The sequence below is a fragment of the Panthera leo genome, chromosome A3 (assembly GCF_018350215.1).
Source record: "Panthera leo isolate Ple1 chromosome A3, P.leo_Ple1_pat1.1, whole genome shotgun sequence".
Classification (NCBI taxonomy): Eukaryota; Metazoa; Chordata; class Mammalia; order Carnivora; family Felidae; genus Panthera; species Panthera leo.
The window spans coordinates 73635004-73649104 of record NC_056681.1 but is presented as its reverse complement, the minus strand read 5'-3'; the positions used below and the strand labels follow the sequence as shown (position 1 = coordinate 73649104).

Genomic DNA, 14101 nt, shown 5'->3' with positions numbered 1-14101 from the left:
TGAGAACCAGACACAACCAAGAGAAGAGGGATTGACACAGGATGGTGTCAGAGCATGTGCTGTGGAAGACTGGCCCGGGGCTTCTGAAGGTTAGCTTCTGGGTTGCCAAAAACACAGGGACTCTACTGTGGGACTGTTGTTTTAAGTAAAGATACCTATCAATATGAATCATTTGTTAGAAGAGCTCGGGTCCAGAAAGAGTGGAGACTGTGCTGCCCCTGGGTTTATTTTTGGGAGGTGCCTCTGACTCAGAGGATTAGGTGATCATTTGTACCTCAGTTTCCCCTACCTACAAAAACAGGATGAAACTCGCCTACTGCAGTCTAGGGCTGTGGGAAAGTTAAAGAGAATAAGGAACATTTACATGCTCTTTAATACCTTTGAGGGAGGCAGGATTTTGGCCTGGTGAACATTTTCTATAGGAAAGCTACAGGGTGGTCTGAAAATCCTTCCTTCCTTCCTTCCTTCCTTCCTTCCTTCCTTCCTCCCTCCCTCCCTCCCTCCCTCCCTCCCTCCCTCCCTTCCTTTCTTCCTTCCTTTCTTCCTTCCTTTCTTTTAGCCTGTCTGCCCAGTGCAGAGCCAAGCAGGGGGCCCAAACTCATGACCCTGAGATCAAGAGTCAATTGCTCATCTGACTGAGCCACCCAGGCATCCCCCAAAATCTTTCTTAATAAGAAGCCAATCTCCTTGTTTGTGTCAATATTTCCTTCCTACTTCCCTTGTTATCATTCCCCCATAGTAATGAACCTCATATGATAATATTAGTAACTAATAATAAAAGCTATTATTGACAGGACAACTCCTATGTGTCAGTCACTCTGCTGGATATTACCTGATCTTGAATTCTTTTAATTTTTTTTAAGTGTTTATTTTTGAGAGAGGGAGGGAGGGAGGGAGGAACACAGCATGGGGGGTGGGCAGAGAGAGAGGGAGACACAGTCTGAAGCAGGCTCCAGTCTCTGAGCTGTCAGCACAGAGTCCAACGTGGAGCTCGAACCCATGAACCCATGGGATCATGACCTGAGCCGAAGTCGGAAGCTCAACTGATTGAGCCACCAGGTGCCCCTACATGATCTTGAATTCTTAAAACAGATACGAAAGAGAGGTGTTATTAGTCTCCCATTATACTGTGGAAACTGAGGCTCCAAGAGATTTGTGGAAAGGGTAGAGGTGACCCACAAAGAAGTGGGAGAGCCAGGATTGTAACTCAGGTCCACCTAGTGCAAAGTCCTATCCTCTCCACTACACCCCACAGGCTCCCGGCTACTCTTTGCAGATTTCTGAGGGCACGAGAGCAGAATCTGCCCAGAGAAAGCAGCTCCTAGCAGAAGAGGTGACCACAGAATGCTTGGTACTAAACACAATGCTGTCAGTACCAGTGCTCAACCCCGTGATGTGTGTTTAGGCTGGCTGTGGTATGTGTAGAAACCTGCACCTTCAGAGTTCCCAGCTGTGGAGGGTGACAGAACTCAGAAAAGGACAGAATTTGTCTGGGGAAGACTCCTCTCACACCCAGGTCCCTCTCCCTTCTTGAACTCGAGGGATACAGCAAGCCTTCTGTATCCCATCTGACTGCTTGTTAAGGCATCAAGGCAAGGCAAGGGCCTCATTGGGCCCTGGGGATTGGGCCTCTGTCCCTTGGCAGACTGAGAAAGCCCAGTCTTCTGGCAACATGGCTTACTTGGAGGCTGTTAACTTTGTCCTAGTTCATTTTATTGCATTCATATTTATCCTTTTTGTGATGCTTTCAGACGGTGGGTGTGGTGGCTGATGAGTTGAAACCTGTCTTAACTATCCACTGAAGCTGGTTATTACCTGCTTAATGACAACAGCTTGCAAAACAGTTTCCATGGCTCTCAGCACAGCCAGGCCTGCGTTGTCGTACATCTGCTGCTGAACAGGGTTTGCCATTCGGAAATGCAAGCACTTGGCTTCTTCGGCACGCTGTGGCCTGACACAATCATTCTGGTGTTCCATGTCCTCTAAATGTCATTGTTGAGTAATCAGTATTGATTTTTGGTAACTCTTTCAGAGGCCAGGCTGTCACTAACCCCTCTGGGGGGCATCCTAGCCTTTGATACCTGAAGGGTAACTGCTTGTTTTATTGATGGATTGCCAGGACCGAACTTCCCAGGTCTATCATTAGCTCTTCAGAGGAGTTTTTGTAAACAACATCCAGAATCCTCGTGAAATTTCCATATTGTGTAATCCTCATCAATACTGTATATGTGAGACATTTCTTCTTTTTCTTTGTGGTAATCCCTACCTTGATGCTTAGTTATTTAGGTAAGGATGCACAATAAGGCAGAAATTTAGAGCCATTTCTTATACATGGTATTATTCTATTTTTTCAACTTTCCATAGCCTTCTCAGGAAATGATGCATTCCAATAGCATATTTTTTCTAGCATCTAAAATTTACCTCTTGAAGTAAAAAAAAATTAAAAGATTCTTAACTTTCATAGTATAGTCCTGTCTTTTTTTTTAAATTATATATATTTTTTGCTTTAATGTCTATTTATTTTTTTTTTATTATTTTTTTTTAACATTTATTTATTTTTGAGACAGAGACAGAGCATGAACAGGGGAGGGTCACAGAGAGAGGGAGACACAGAATCTGAAACAGGCTCCAGGCTCTGAGCTGTCAGCACAGAGCCCGACGCGGGGCTCGAACCTACGGACCATGAGATCATGACCTGAGCCGAAGTCGGATGCTTAACCAACCGAGCCACCCAGGCGCCCCTTTGTCTATTTATTTTTGAAACATAGAGACAGAGTGTGAGGAGGGCGCGGGGCAGAGAGAGAAGGAGACACAGAATCCAAACCAGGCTCCAGGCTCTGAGCACAGAGCCTGATGTGGGGCTCGAACTCATGAACCATGAGATCATGACCTGAGCTGACTTCGGACACTTAACCGACTGAGCCACCCAGGTGCCCCTTCAATTTTTTTTTAATGTTTATTTATTTGGAGAGAGGGAGGGATAGAGAGAATATCAAGCAAGTTCCAAGCTGTCAGCACAGAGCCTGACACAGGGCTTGAATCCACAAACTAGGAGATCATGACCTGAGCTGAAATAAAGAATCAGAAGCTTAACTGACTGAGCACCCAGGAGCCCCTAGTCCTGGTTTTTTAAATATTACATATTTAAGGGAATGCAGTTTTTATTTTAATGTTGTAGGGCAATCAATATCAGGGATTATATAGTAATGCTGTAACTCAGTGATACTCTCTCAAGATGCTGAGATTCATGGGATTGGCCTTTTGTCCCCCAAATAGTTATATTGCTATGTGTTTTTATTTATCTGAACTTTTAGCACTCTCCACTTTCTTTTCTCCCTACTGGCCTACGTCCCACTGCCTCTAATCCACAAGCTTATTTCTTAGAGTAGGATGAGGAGTTGAAAATAGCTTCTATTTCCTGGACATATTCAGCACATGGATTTTGTGACAGCAGCCCTGTGGCTCAGAGGTCCTTTTCATTTACTCCAGAATTCACAGCTCTGCCGTAGATGGTGGAGGGTGCAGGAAGTCAGAGCCTCCAGTTTCCAGGGTGTTTACTGGCATTGGCATTGAGCAGAGCTGCCCCTTTGGAAAATGCATGTCAGCCTGTATGAGGACATTACAGGCTATGGATCCAGCACGTGTACGATAAGACTAGTGTCCTTTATCTCCGGTCCTCCCTTTAACAGAAGCCACTGCTCTGATTTCTATTTTAGCAAATAGTGGATGCTTAATGGAACGACCTAGGCTTTCCTTCATCAGTCTCCAGAGGGAAATGTGACCCGTTTTGCCTTATGTTCCACTCCTTGGATGGGCAGGAGATGCCAACACAAAACCAAAGCAGAGAACCAGCCACCCAACTTCTGAGCACTTCCGAGGATCCTTTGGTAAACTTCATAACACGTGTAATTTCTTCTTAAATGCCCATCTTCCCCATTAGACTGTGAGCTCGAGCTCCAACAAATAGGAGGACTGTGTCTCTTCTCCCTGTAGCCCCAGCCCCTGCAAAATGTTAGTCACATAGTGGGCACTCAGGGAGTAGTCATTGGGCTGGCTTAAGTGTGTGAGGGCCCCTCATCAACTCTGTCATCTGAACAGCCTTGTAAGAATATTCACCAGACAGAGGTATATTTCAGATGAGGTGTTTGAGCTTGAGGAAAGGTTCTCCCCTGCAGGGCTGATTGGAAGTCTGTGCCATCTTCCTGGTTTTTGGCCTGGGATTGCAGTCCCACTGCGAAGTGGCTACCCTTTGCTCAGCTATGAAGGCTGGAAACCCACTGTGTGACTTTGCATGTGCCAAAAACAAGTCTATATTCCAGGTAGGGAGGCAATGGCAGCCCCGTGGGTGGAGTACGTTAGGCACTGGTAAGCCTTGTGGGATTCGGAGAGGACAGAGAGATGGATGGAGGCTGAGGTAAGACTAGGAGTCCCATGGTTGAGTCTTTGATATTTGGGTGACTCAGTCTCTTACCTCTGCCTGTCTTTGTGGGACCGTTACTTTACAGTATTCCGTATTGCTTGCTTATTTAAACTGCCACTTCTCCATCCTGGGCCTCTCTGGAGAGACAGCTGTAGGCTGGATGTAATAGGTATGGGGCATCTTCCCACCTTGATTTCTTTCTTCCTGGTGTCATTTTGCCATGTCATTGTTTGCCTCTTCCAGCTCCAATATTCCACTTTTCTTCACGTGCCCTTTCCTGCTGTCGCACCTCTCAGGTTTCCAGTTTTCCTTTCCCCACACGCTGCTGCTCATCTGAACACATACTGCCTAAGCGGGAGTCTGTTCACCTCTCCTTTCCCATGCTTTTGCCTACAAACTAAGTATCTCCATGGCCCGTCACTTCTGGGCTAGACTTTGCATTTTCCAAGATGAGAGTGAATTTTCCAGTACATATATCTGCGTGTTAAACATTTACCTTCTATAATCAACAGTGACAGGCTCCCTAGAGAAGTAACATAATGAAGATTCACCTTCCCAGGAACTTAGAACACTCTGTTGGCATTTATCTTTTCCCGCGAATCTCTTAAGACTTTCTGATAAAAAAGATAAAAGAATTTGGGACGTAAGTTAAACTTACATTCCTATCCATCCTGACCTTGGACATCCATTCACGGTTGGTGGGAATAAGACATTGCGTGGTATCAGTCAATGTCCTCTTGTCTAACTTTGGGAATGCTTTGCTCACCTGCAGACAGAGACATAAACGGAGAGCATCAGATTCCCTTGGGAGGTGGGAGGAGTCTCAAGGGAATTGTTAACACTGATGAAGAGAGAAGTTTCCCCTTCTGTGATTAGAGGCAGGAGTAAAAACTTTGAGAGAGTCCACATGGTGAGCAATGAAGACAAAGGGAGCAGGGCCCTGGTCTCCTGCTGCTAGCAGCAGTGAGCTCTGTGGATCTGTCTTCCACCAGTGGTAGCAGTGAAGAGCTACAGAGGAGGACTATCAGCCCCTCAGGCCAGGAACTCAAGGGACATGTTTGGGGATGATGGTGACTCCACAGGCAATTGAACTTGCAGGAAAAACTCTGGTGGAGAATTAAGATTCAAAGGCATTACAGTTGTTCCTTATTTGTCTCCCCCAGACTTGATGGGTGCACAACAGAAAGATTAGATAAAGAACAAACTATGGCCCTTGCTCTCTGAGAGGATCACATTGTGATGGGATGGTTAGGGAAATGGGCATGTACGTACATGATATGGGGGAGTGAACAGAGTTGGGGTGACGGGTGAGGAGAGAAAGTGTTGAATGTGAGCTGGGTGTGGGATTGGCCAACCTTAGTGAATCCAAATGGGAAGAGTGTTGTGGCCTCCATGGAAATCAATTAAAGTGACTGGTGTTTGTTTCTCTCTGTGGCATAAATGCTGTCAATAATGCCTATGAAGAGATGAACACTGAACCTTCTTCATTCATTCTGACCAGATAAGATCATTAGTTTCCTAGAACATTTTCTTACTTGTTTATACTGAAACTTCTCCACCCTGATGTTCTCTGGCCAGCACAGGGGTAAATATTAATGGAGCCAGGAAATTAAGCTTAGCTGGGTTCAAGTAAAACCAACTATCCAAGGGGGGTTGGTGCCATGACCACTGCGCAGGACATTCTTATTCCATAAAGCTGGTTTCAGCATATGAGGTACAGAATTCCTGGAGATCAGTGATGGCAGGGATCATATGGATAACCAGGCACAGCTTCGCTCCTCTCCCACATGAGAAATCTGAGATCTGGAGAAGATAAGATCTTGCTGAAATTCAGAGTTGCAGAACCAGAAAAAGAATCCATGTCCTTCAACTGCTAGGTCAATGTGTTACCTCTTCTGCAGTATAGCATCAAAGTACAATGTTCTCCACCTGGACTGGACTAAAGCACTTGACTCTAGAAGCCTCTTGGTGAACTAGAAAATAAAGCCATGCATTAAGCTCTAATCATTAATAATGCTTTGGTGTGGATGGTGATAACTTTCTCTTAAATCAACCAGGCCAATAAGCTAGGATTTAAGACTAACTTGCTCCCCATCCTACTACTGGTAAAAAAAACAAAAACAAAAAACTTCTCCCTTCTTTCCTCCTCCTGCTCTGCCCTAAAGCATGTGCCCATATTGGTCAGGGCAGGAGGATATTGATTATTATGGATTATCGATTATTATTGATTAGCCTAGAAGAATGCCATGTTGACTTTCTTGTTTGGGCCATGTCATGATTCTCTGTAGAGGAGGCAAAGCTTTGGGCTCTTCCTCTGTTTTTCTAGTTGCCATTTCTGTGCCACTTCAGTGCAACTGAAGATATCTTAGTAAATCTCACAAAAACGCATTCCCTCTTCACTCCTAGGAGATGAGGAGCAGAGGAGGAAAAACTATGAAACGTTCCTTCTGTCAGCTAATGGGGTCATTGATGACCAGCATGATAAATGCCTTTAGAAAAACTGACACTAAAAAAAAAAAAAAAAAAAAAAAGGCATTTTCTGTGTTTAAAAACTCCGTTCTAGAGTTTTGTAAGTGACATCCTTTATCTGGAAATTTAAAAAAATGTTGAGGTTCCATTGTTCTTCTGTGAGGAACATGGATCATGTGCCTTCCTGCCACTGGGTGAAAAATGAGAAGTTTGGATCAGCTTTCACCACTGAACATACACCCACTGCCTGGGCTAAGTCTTTCCTTTTCCTTTCCTTCCATGTCTTATCACAGAATTATGGGCTCTTCAAACTGGTCAATTAAAGACCATAAACATACATCTCTGATCACCTCCCTTTCCTACCCAAAACAGTGCTGAATGACAATAGAGTGGTCCCTGGACCAGCAGCTTCAGCATCATCTGGGGGCTTGTTAGAAATCAAATTCTTGGACCCCACCCAGACCCACTGATTCAGAAACTCTGCAGTAGGGGTGCCACAAACCCTGTAGTGATTTGGACCAGCACATTTGACCAGCACTGGACTCCAGCATGAAGTACTCTTGAGAGCTTGCCATCAAGGGACTTCACAGCATAGCCCCCAAGCCACCTGTTCAGCCTCCCGGTGCTTCCCTGTGCACACTCTGTGCTCTGGTTATGCTGAAGAGGTGCTTCGTTTTCATGCCTTACTGCCTTTGCTCAAATGCCTCCTCTACCTGGAATGCCCTCCCCACCCTCCCCCGTATCTGCCCAATTCTCCACCTAAAAGTTTTGCCTGCTGTAAATGCTGGCAGACACGTTTCTGATGATGGATATTTTAGTTTTAGAAGCAGAGATGGGGGTCTCCAGTTACTCCCATGTCCATTGATCACTCTAATCACCTCAGCAGCACTGAAGGGCTGCTCCAGGTGACCGCTGGCAAACATCCTCTAATCAGCACATAGGTTAACTAACATTTGTACATTGCTTTCCTTCCAGGAGCCTCCAAAGGCAAGTGTTGTGACAGAAGAGGGGATGACTCAGTCCACACCTGTTGGGAAAGCAGGATATAAAATCCAGTAGCACTGATGTGAGCAATGAACAATAATGGCAACCTATTTTTAAATGGCATGAGCCTTGATAATTATCACTTGCAGTATCTAGCCTCCCAAGCTGAATGCATCCTCAGGATGTGAAACTCATTCTAATAATTTAGGCACTGGAAAACACTGGAAGGCTTGTAGAAAATATATACTGTGAGCACCAGATATTCTGAGCAATGTGTTTACTTCTGTCTGGTTCCATGTGCTAAAATGTCCGCCTTCATTATGAAAACCACAAACAAATTTTTAAACAATAGTCCTCAGGTCTCAGCGACTCTCCACAGGGCATTGATCACGATGGTCTACCATCACGGTCCCTACCATCTTTGAGGTATCATTCGGGTCTGTAGCCATTTGTATTTGTGGGGCAACCAGGCAACCTCTTAGTGCAGATGGATGATAATGAGTAACATGTCTTGCTTCCTCTGCAGGCTGTTGGGAAGATTAACTGGATCATAGGCCCCCCTCTAAATGACAACGTTTAGTGTAAATGTCAGTTAATATTATTTTGATCACCTGGATGCCTACTCCAAAGTCAGAGACCTTCAGTTTCTCTTGACAAATGGAGAAATCATTCTTCTTACAGCATTAATATTGACTAGTCCTGGATTGTGCCCGTAGGTGACTGGGGCTTGGTTGAAAATAAGCACTAGCTTTTAGTGAGATTTTGGAATTAGGATGTGGAAGGAGTTAGATGAAGCAGATTTGGTTCAAAGCACTGATTTTCCCTGTGGTCCTCAGACTGGTCTCTGTTCACAGAATTGTGGGCTCTTTGAATTGGAGGGGGGGCTGTGGTGGTGAGCTAGTCTAATCTTTGACACTTTTCACAACTCCAGGCCACAGCATTCAGGACATATGTCATTTAGCTCTTGCTGGGACATCTGCAGAGTTGGGTGGGCTCATCATCTCAACAGCTCATTGCGTTGTTGGACATTTGCAGTTGTTGGAACATTATTTCAGCTTTTGAGCCAAAATCTGCTTCCATTTTATTTCCTACTATTGGTTTTCATTCTCAACTCTGGCAGAATACACAGAAGGCTGCTCTTCTCAATAAGCAGAGCTTCCTGAAAAAAATAACGCACAGCTAGCATGCTTCTGTCAGAGCTTCTCTTCTCTGAACTAAACATCCCCTGGTCTTGTAACTGTCCTTTGTGGATGTCGTTTTCAGAGCCACCTCACAATCTTGGTTTTCTCCTTTGGGCAAGGAGCATGAGTGTTTATAATATGATCGCTGGAGTAAGAATAAACTGGCAGGGAACAGCTAGATCTTCCATAGTCTTACAGTAAAGCAAACTATGCCCTGAATAGTGCCCCCTGCTCCCTGCACCCTTACTGCAGCACACAATTGTAAGAATTGAGAGAGGACCCCGATGGTAACTGACTCTCCAAGGAATCACCCCGGTGACATCGGGTTGTGGGGGCAGGTTGATAACTGTCATGTGGAGTGAATTCACTTGTTATATACTTCCTACTGATCATCTCTTTGTCCAAAGTGATAGGATTCTTCCTAGTAATTGTATAGAAATGTCTAAGCAGCAGACAGTGTGGAAGTTGGATGCAGTGATAAAGTGCGCAGACAGGCAGATCTAATTTCAAATATGGCCCTGCCAGTTCAGCAGTTTGCTTTACATCTCTGAGTCTCTATTTTCTCTTGTGTCAAATGAAAATCATTCCTGCCTCACAAAGTTGATGTGAGGACTAAATGCAATGATGTTTTCAAAACAGTAGGTGCCTATGAGTGCCCTCTGATGTTCTTAGCACAGGGACTTTTTGTTGGGGTTTGGTCCTCCTTCCTCTAAAGCAGTCCAGGTCAATGTGTTTGACACATTCTGGTGGTAATGAGAGTCCTGAGGAATCTAAATCAAGGAGTGGCAAGATTCTTTTCGTAAAGGGCCGTGTGTAACTTCTTTACATTTAAATAGCCACATGTCTGGTGACTACTTAATTGAACATAATAACCTTGGAGCATGTGGCAAATAAAGTTAAGCCCAGTCTATGGATTGAGTGAAAGACTACCGGTAGTAGGATGTGTTTCAAGTTTTGCAGTAGGAGAATACAAGAAGAAAACTGTGGAGAATACTAAGATGACCAGTCGCTCACACCCTTGTGTAGGGTAGTCAGGAATTTCAGCTTTGCGGGTCATACGGTCACAACTACTCAGCTCTGCTGTTGTAGTGTGAAAGTAGTCTGAGAAAATGCATAAATGAATGCATGTAGCTGTGTCACAGCAAAGCTTTATGTATTTACAAAAACAAGCAGCAGGCAGGCCATAGTTAGTCAATCCCTAGTCTAAAGACTTCTTCTCCCTTCTCTTCTCCCTCTTTTCCCCTCTTCTCCCTCCCCTCCCCTCTTCTCCCCTCCCTTCCTTGTCCTTGTCCCTCCTTATTTTGTCTGTTTCTTTCTTTCTTTCTTGTGGTAAGAACACTTCAAATGAGGTCTACCCACTAACACATTTTGAAGGGCATTATATGCAGAGTTGTTAACTATTGTCACAATGTTGTACCGCACATCTCTAGAACTTACTCATCTTGCATAACTGAAACATTACACTCATTGGGCAGCAACTACCTGTTTCACCTCCTTCCAGTCCCTGGCAACTACCATTTTACTCTTTGCTTCTATGAGTTTGGCTATTTTAGGTAACTCATATAAGTAGAACCATGAAGTATTTGCCTTTTTGTGGCTGGTTTATTTCACTTAGCATCATGTCCTCAAGGTTTGTCCATGTTGTTTCATGTGGCAGGATTTCCTTCTTTTTTTAAAAGCTGAAAAATTCTCCATTGTCTGTATATACCACATTTTCTTCACCCAGTCATCCACTGATGAACATTTAGATTATTTTTACAACTTGGCTATAGTGAATAAGCTGAAGTGAACGTGGGAATGCAAATACCTCTTTGAGATCCTGATTTTCATGCTTTTGGATAAATAGAAGTGGGATTTCTGGATCACAAGGTAGTTCAGTTTTCAGTTTTTGAGGAACATTCACACTGTTTTCTGTAGCAGCTACTTTCACTGGACAAGAATTTCAATGTCTCCACATCCTTGAAACATTTGTTCTTTGTTTTTTGATGTTAGCCATTCTAACAACCATAAGGTGGTTAGAGCCTCATTTCCTGATCTCAGCCCTGGGGACCTGCTTCTATTGCATTTATCTTTCCAGAAGCATCTCTCTCTTACCTGAGGGGTTCTAGGATCCTCTCTGGGGTCACTGGGCATATAGCCGCAAAACCTGTCTGAAGATTTGCTTCAAATTGTTGTAGCTCCTGGAGAGGTAGGGACCTCCATCCACTATTCTGTAGAGTGCACAAAACCTTTAGAGCAGGGACGTCTGGGTGGCTCATTTGGTTGAGCGTCAGACTGTTGGTTTCGGCTCAGGTCATGATCTCCTGGTTTGTGTGTATGAACCCCACATTGGGCTCTGCACTGACAGCCTGGAGCCTGCTTGGGATTCTCTCTTTCTCCCTGTCTGCTCCTCTCCTGCTCATGCTCTCCCTCCCTCTCTCTCTCAAAATAAAATTACAAAAAAAGATTAAAAAAACTCACAAACCTTTAGAGCAGACCCACGGGAGATTTCATTATCACTGGGAGCAAATACCTAGGTTTTGTGTTTCCATGTAAATCATTTGTTAGGTGTGCAGAGTGCCCTGGTGGAGGCCTCTGTGACACCCCATCCTCATACTTCATAGAAATACTTGTATGATGAGATGTCCCTCTCTATGAAGTCAGGACAATGTTAGAATTGCTGTTTGTGGCTATAGCCCTAGCATCTAGCAAAGTCACCAACACAGGGTACCCACTCCACAAATACCTACTCCAGTTCAGCCTCTAATCCACAGAATTTTTTCAGACAACATTGTTAGACTTTGTCATCCTAACACTGTGGAGGAAAGTTCATGGACTCCAGGCCTGAAAAATAAGAAGTGTATTATAGGCATGTTCTTAACCAAAGACCCATAATATTAGGCCCCAAAAGTTTTCTTGGCAACTATCACTGACACAACTTCTGTTTACACAATTGCCAGACATTTCTTGTAGGGAGTTAACATTAATAACTCAAGGAATGTTTCCTTTGAAATTTAGAAATGGTGATTCATTCAATATTTTCTTCCTTTCCTTTCTTAGACAAAGTACTTTTAGAATTTTTGAATCTGGTGTGCCCTTTTCTGATCTTTAAATTGAATTTTGTTAACTAAGTTTTGGAAGGCTTTTCCTTTTGTATATTCTAACCACAGCGGAAAGAAAGCTAAGTGCTGCTGAATCCTGTGTTCACAAACCAGCCATGGAAGTGCAGGCATCTGAGCAGTCCCAGAGTGGACAGAGCTGGCTGACCTCCACAAGACAGGCTTCAAAGTGCTGGGTGGGCAGGCTGCTGCCTTGTTCACACCCCCAGGGGGATCCAAACCTCTGGGTTATCCATAGGTTTCTCTGTAGGGGTCAGTGAGGTGGGAGGAAGGGGGTCAGTGAGGGGGAAAGAGATTGATGACCTAGCTTTTTCCTGTGACTGTTATTCCAGCCAGCTAGTGACCTTGGCAGATCCCAAGTCACTGCCCCTTCTTCCCTACTACAGCCATGCTGAAGGCCCATCCAATCACCATGGTCTTTACTACCATCACTTGGCTGAATAGCTCTAGTCCCTACCTTGTCCCATGAATTCCTACAGATTTGAATAGAAGCTCATTGTGGTTTCTTCCTCTTCTCTCTTCCCCTTTGTTTGGGCACTGTAGTGGTTGAACAGAGGTCCCTCAAAAAGATATGTCCAAGTCCTAGCCCTTGGAACCTGTAAAAGTGACCTTATTTGGAAGACAGATCTCTGCAGATATAATGTAAGGGCCTTGAGATGAGATCGTTCTGTACTTAGAGTGGGTCCTAGGTCCAATGACAAGTATTCTTAGAAGAAGAAGAAAGGACACACAGACACACAGGAAAAAGGTTATGTGAAGTTGGGTGGGAATTAAAGTGATAGAGCCACAAGCCGAGGAATGACAAAGGTTGCCTCTAGTGAAGGCATGGAATGGATTCTCTGTCAGAGCCTCCAGAAGGAACCAACCCTACCAATGCTTTGATTTTGGATTTCTAACTTCCACAAGTGTGCAAGAACAAATATCTCTTGTTTTAAGCCACCCAGTTATGGCACCCCTAGGAAACTAACACAAGTGGTGATATGAGTGTGGTTTGGAAAAGACTCAAGATCTGAGCATTACTGCACCATATTGTCATGTTTCCAACAGCATTGTCTAGTCTGATGCAGCCAGGGCTTGGAAGTGTTGAGGGAAACAGTGCTGGGTCAGGTGCTATTAACCACCAGCCCTGGGGTTCTCCTCCCCAAAAGCCAGTGGCTGCATAGAGCAGATAACACCTCTTTTCTCCTTATCAGCTGGGAAAATGAAAGAATAACCATACAGCTTAGCAACCACCTAGTTGGCTGAGGAAGGGTAGAAAGTGCAGACTGCTCATGGGACTTTCATATCTCTTTCCTGTCTCTGTTCCTTATTTGCCTCTTAGCGTATAAGCTGGAAAAGAACAATGCCCTGCAGGTTAGACTAGAAACTAAATAATGGAATCTTCCCTAGAGGGACAATGTAAAGCAATCTTCAAAATTAGAGAAAAGCAGCCTTCCCACCCTCACTACTCTCTTTGATCCTTCCTTCTCCCAGGCACTTGCCCTTGAACATGATGCCAGCAATGTGACCAGAAGCATAAACTGGGGGAAGCAAAGAGTGAGTCCTAGGCATGTGCAGGCGAGATGCTCTGGGGAACCACTAAGGGGCCAAGGTAGGAGATGGTTCACTTTGGCTGTTTTGGTTTCTATCATTTAAAAATATTGGAGGTTCATTTTGGTGTTAATGTGCAAGAACCTTCATTTGTTCTATTGGCTGGGAAAAAACAAAACAAAACACCCACGCCTGTCTCACTTAACAATAGAGAGGTTTTTGGCAGTCACTAAATGGTCCAGTGCTATAGCCTCAATGAAGACATTTCTGTTAATACATGTATGCCACTTAGAGTCACACTCATGTTCTTCATTTCATACGAACCTTCCAACAGCTCATGAGATGAGTAGAGCAAGGATTATTGCTCTATTTTCAAATGAAAAAACATGAGGTTCGTGAGGCTAACACAATTTTCAGAA

The 14101-nt window shown here is 44.3% G+C and overlaps 1 pseudogene; it reads right to left on the bottom strand.

Moving 5' to 3' along the window:
* Positions 1 to 11582, bottom strand: part of LOC122215030 — a 32222-nt pseudogene extending 20640 nt beyond the window's left edge.
* Between the last annotated feature and the right edge of the window lie 2519 nt (positions 11583 to 14101).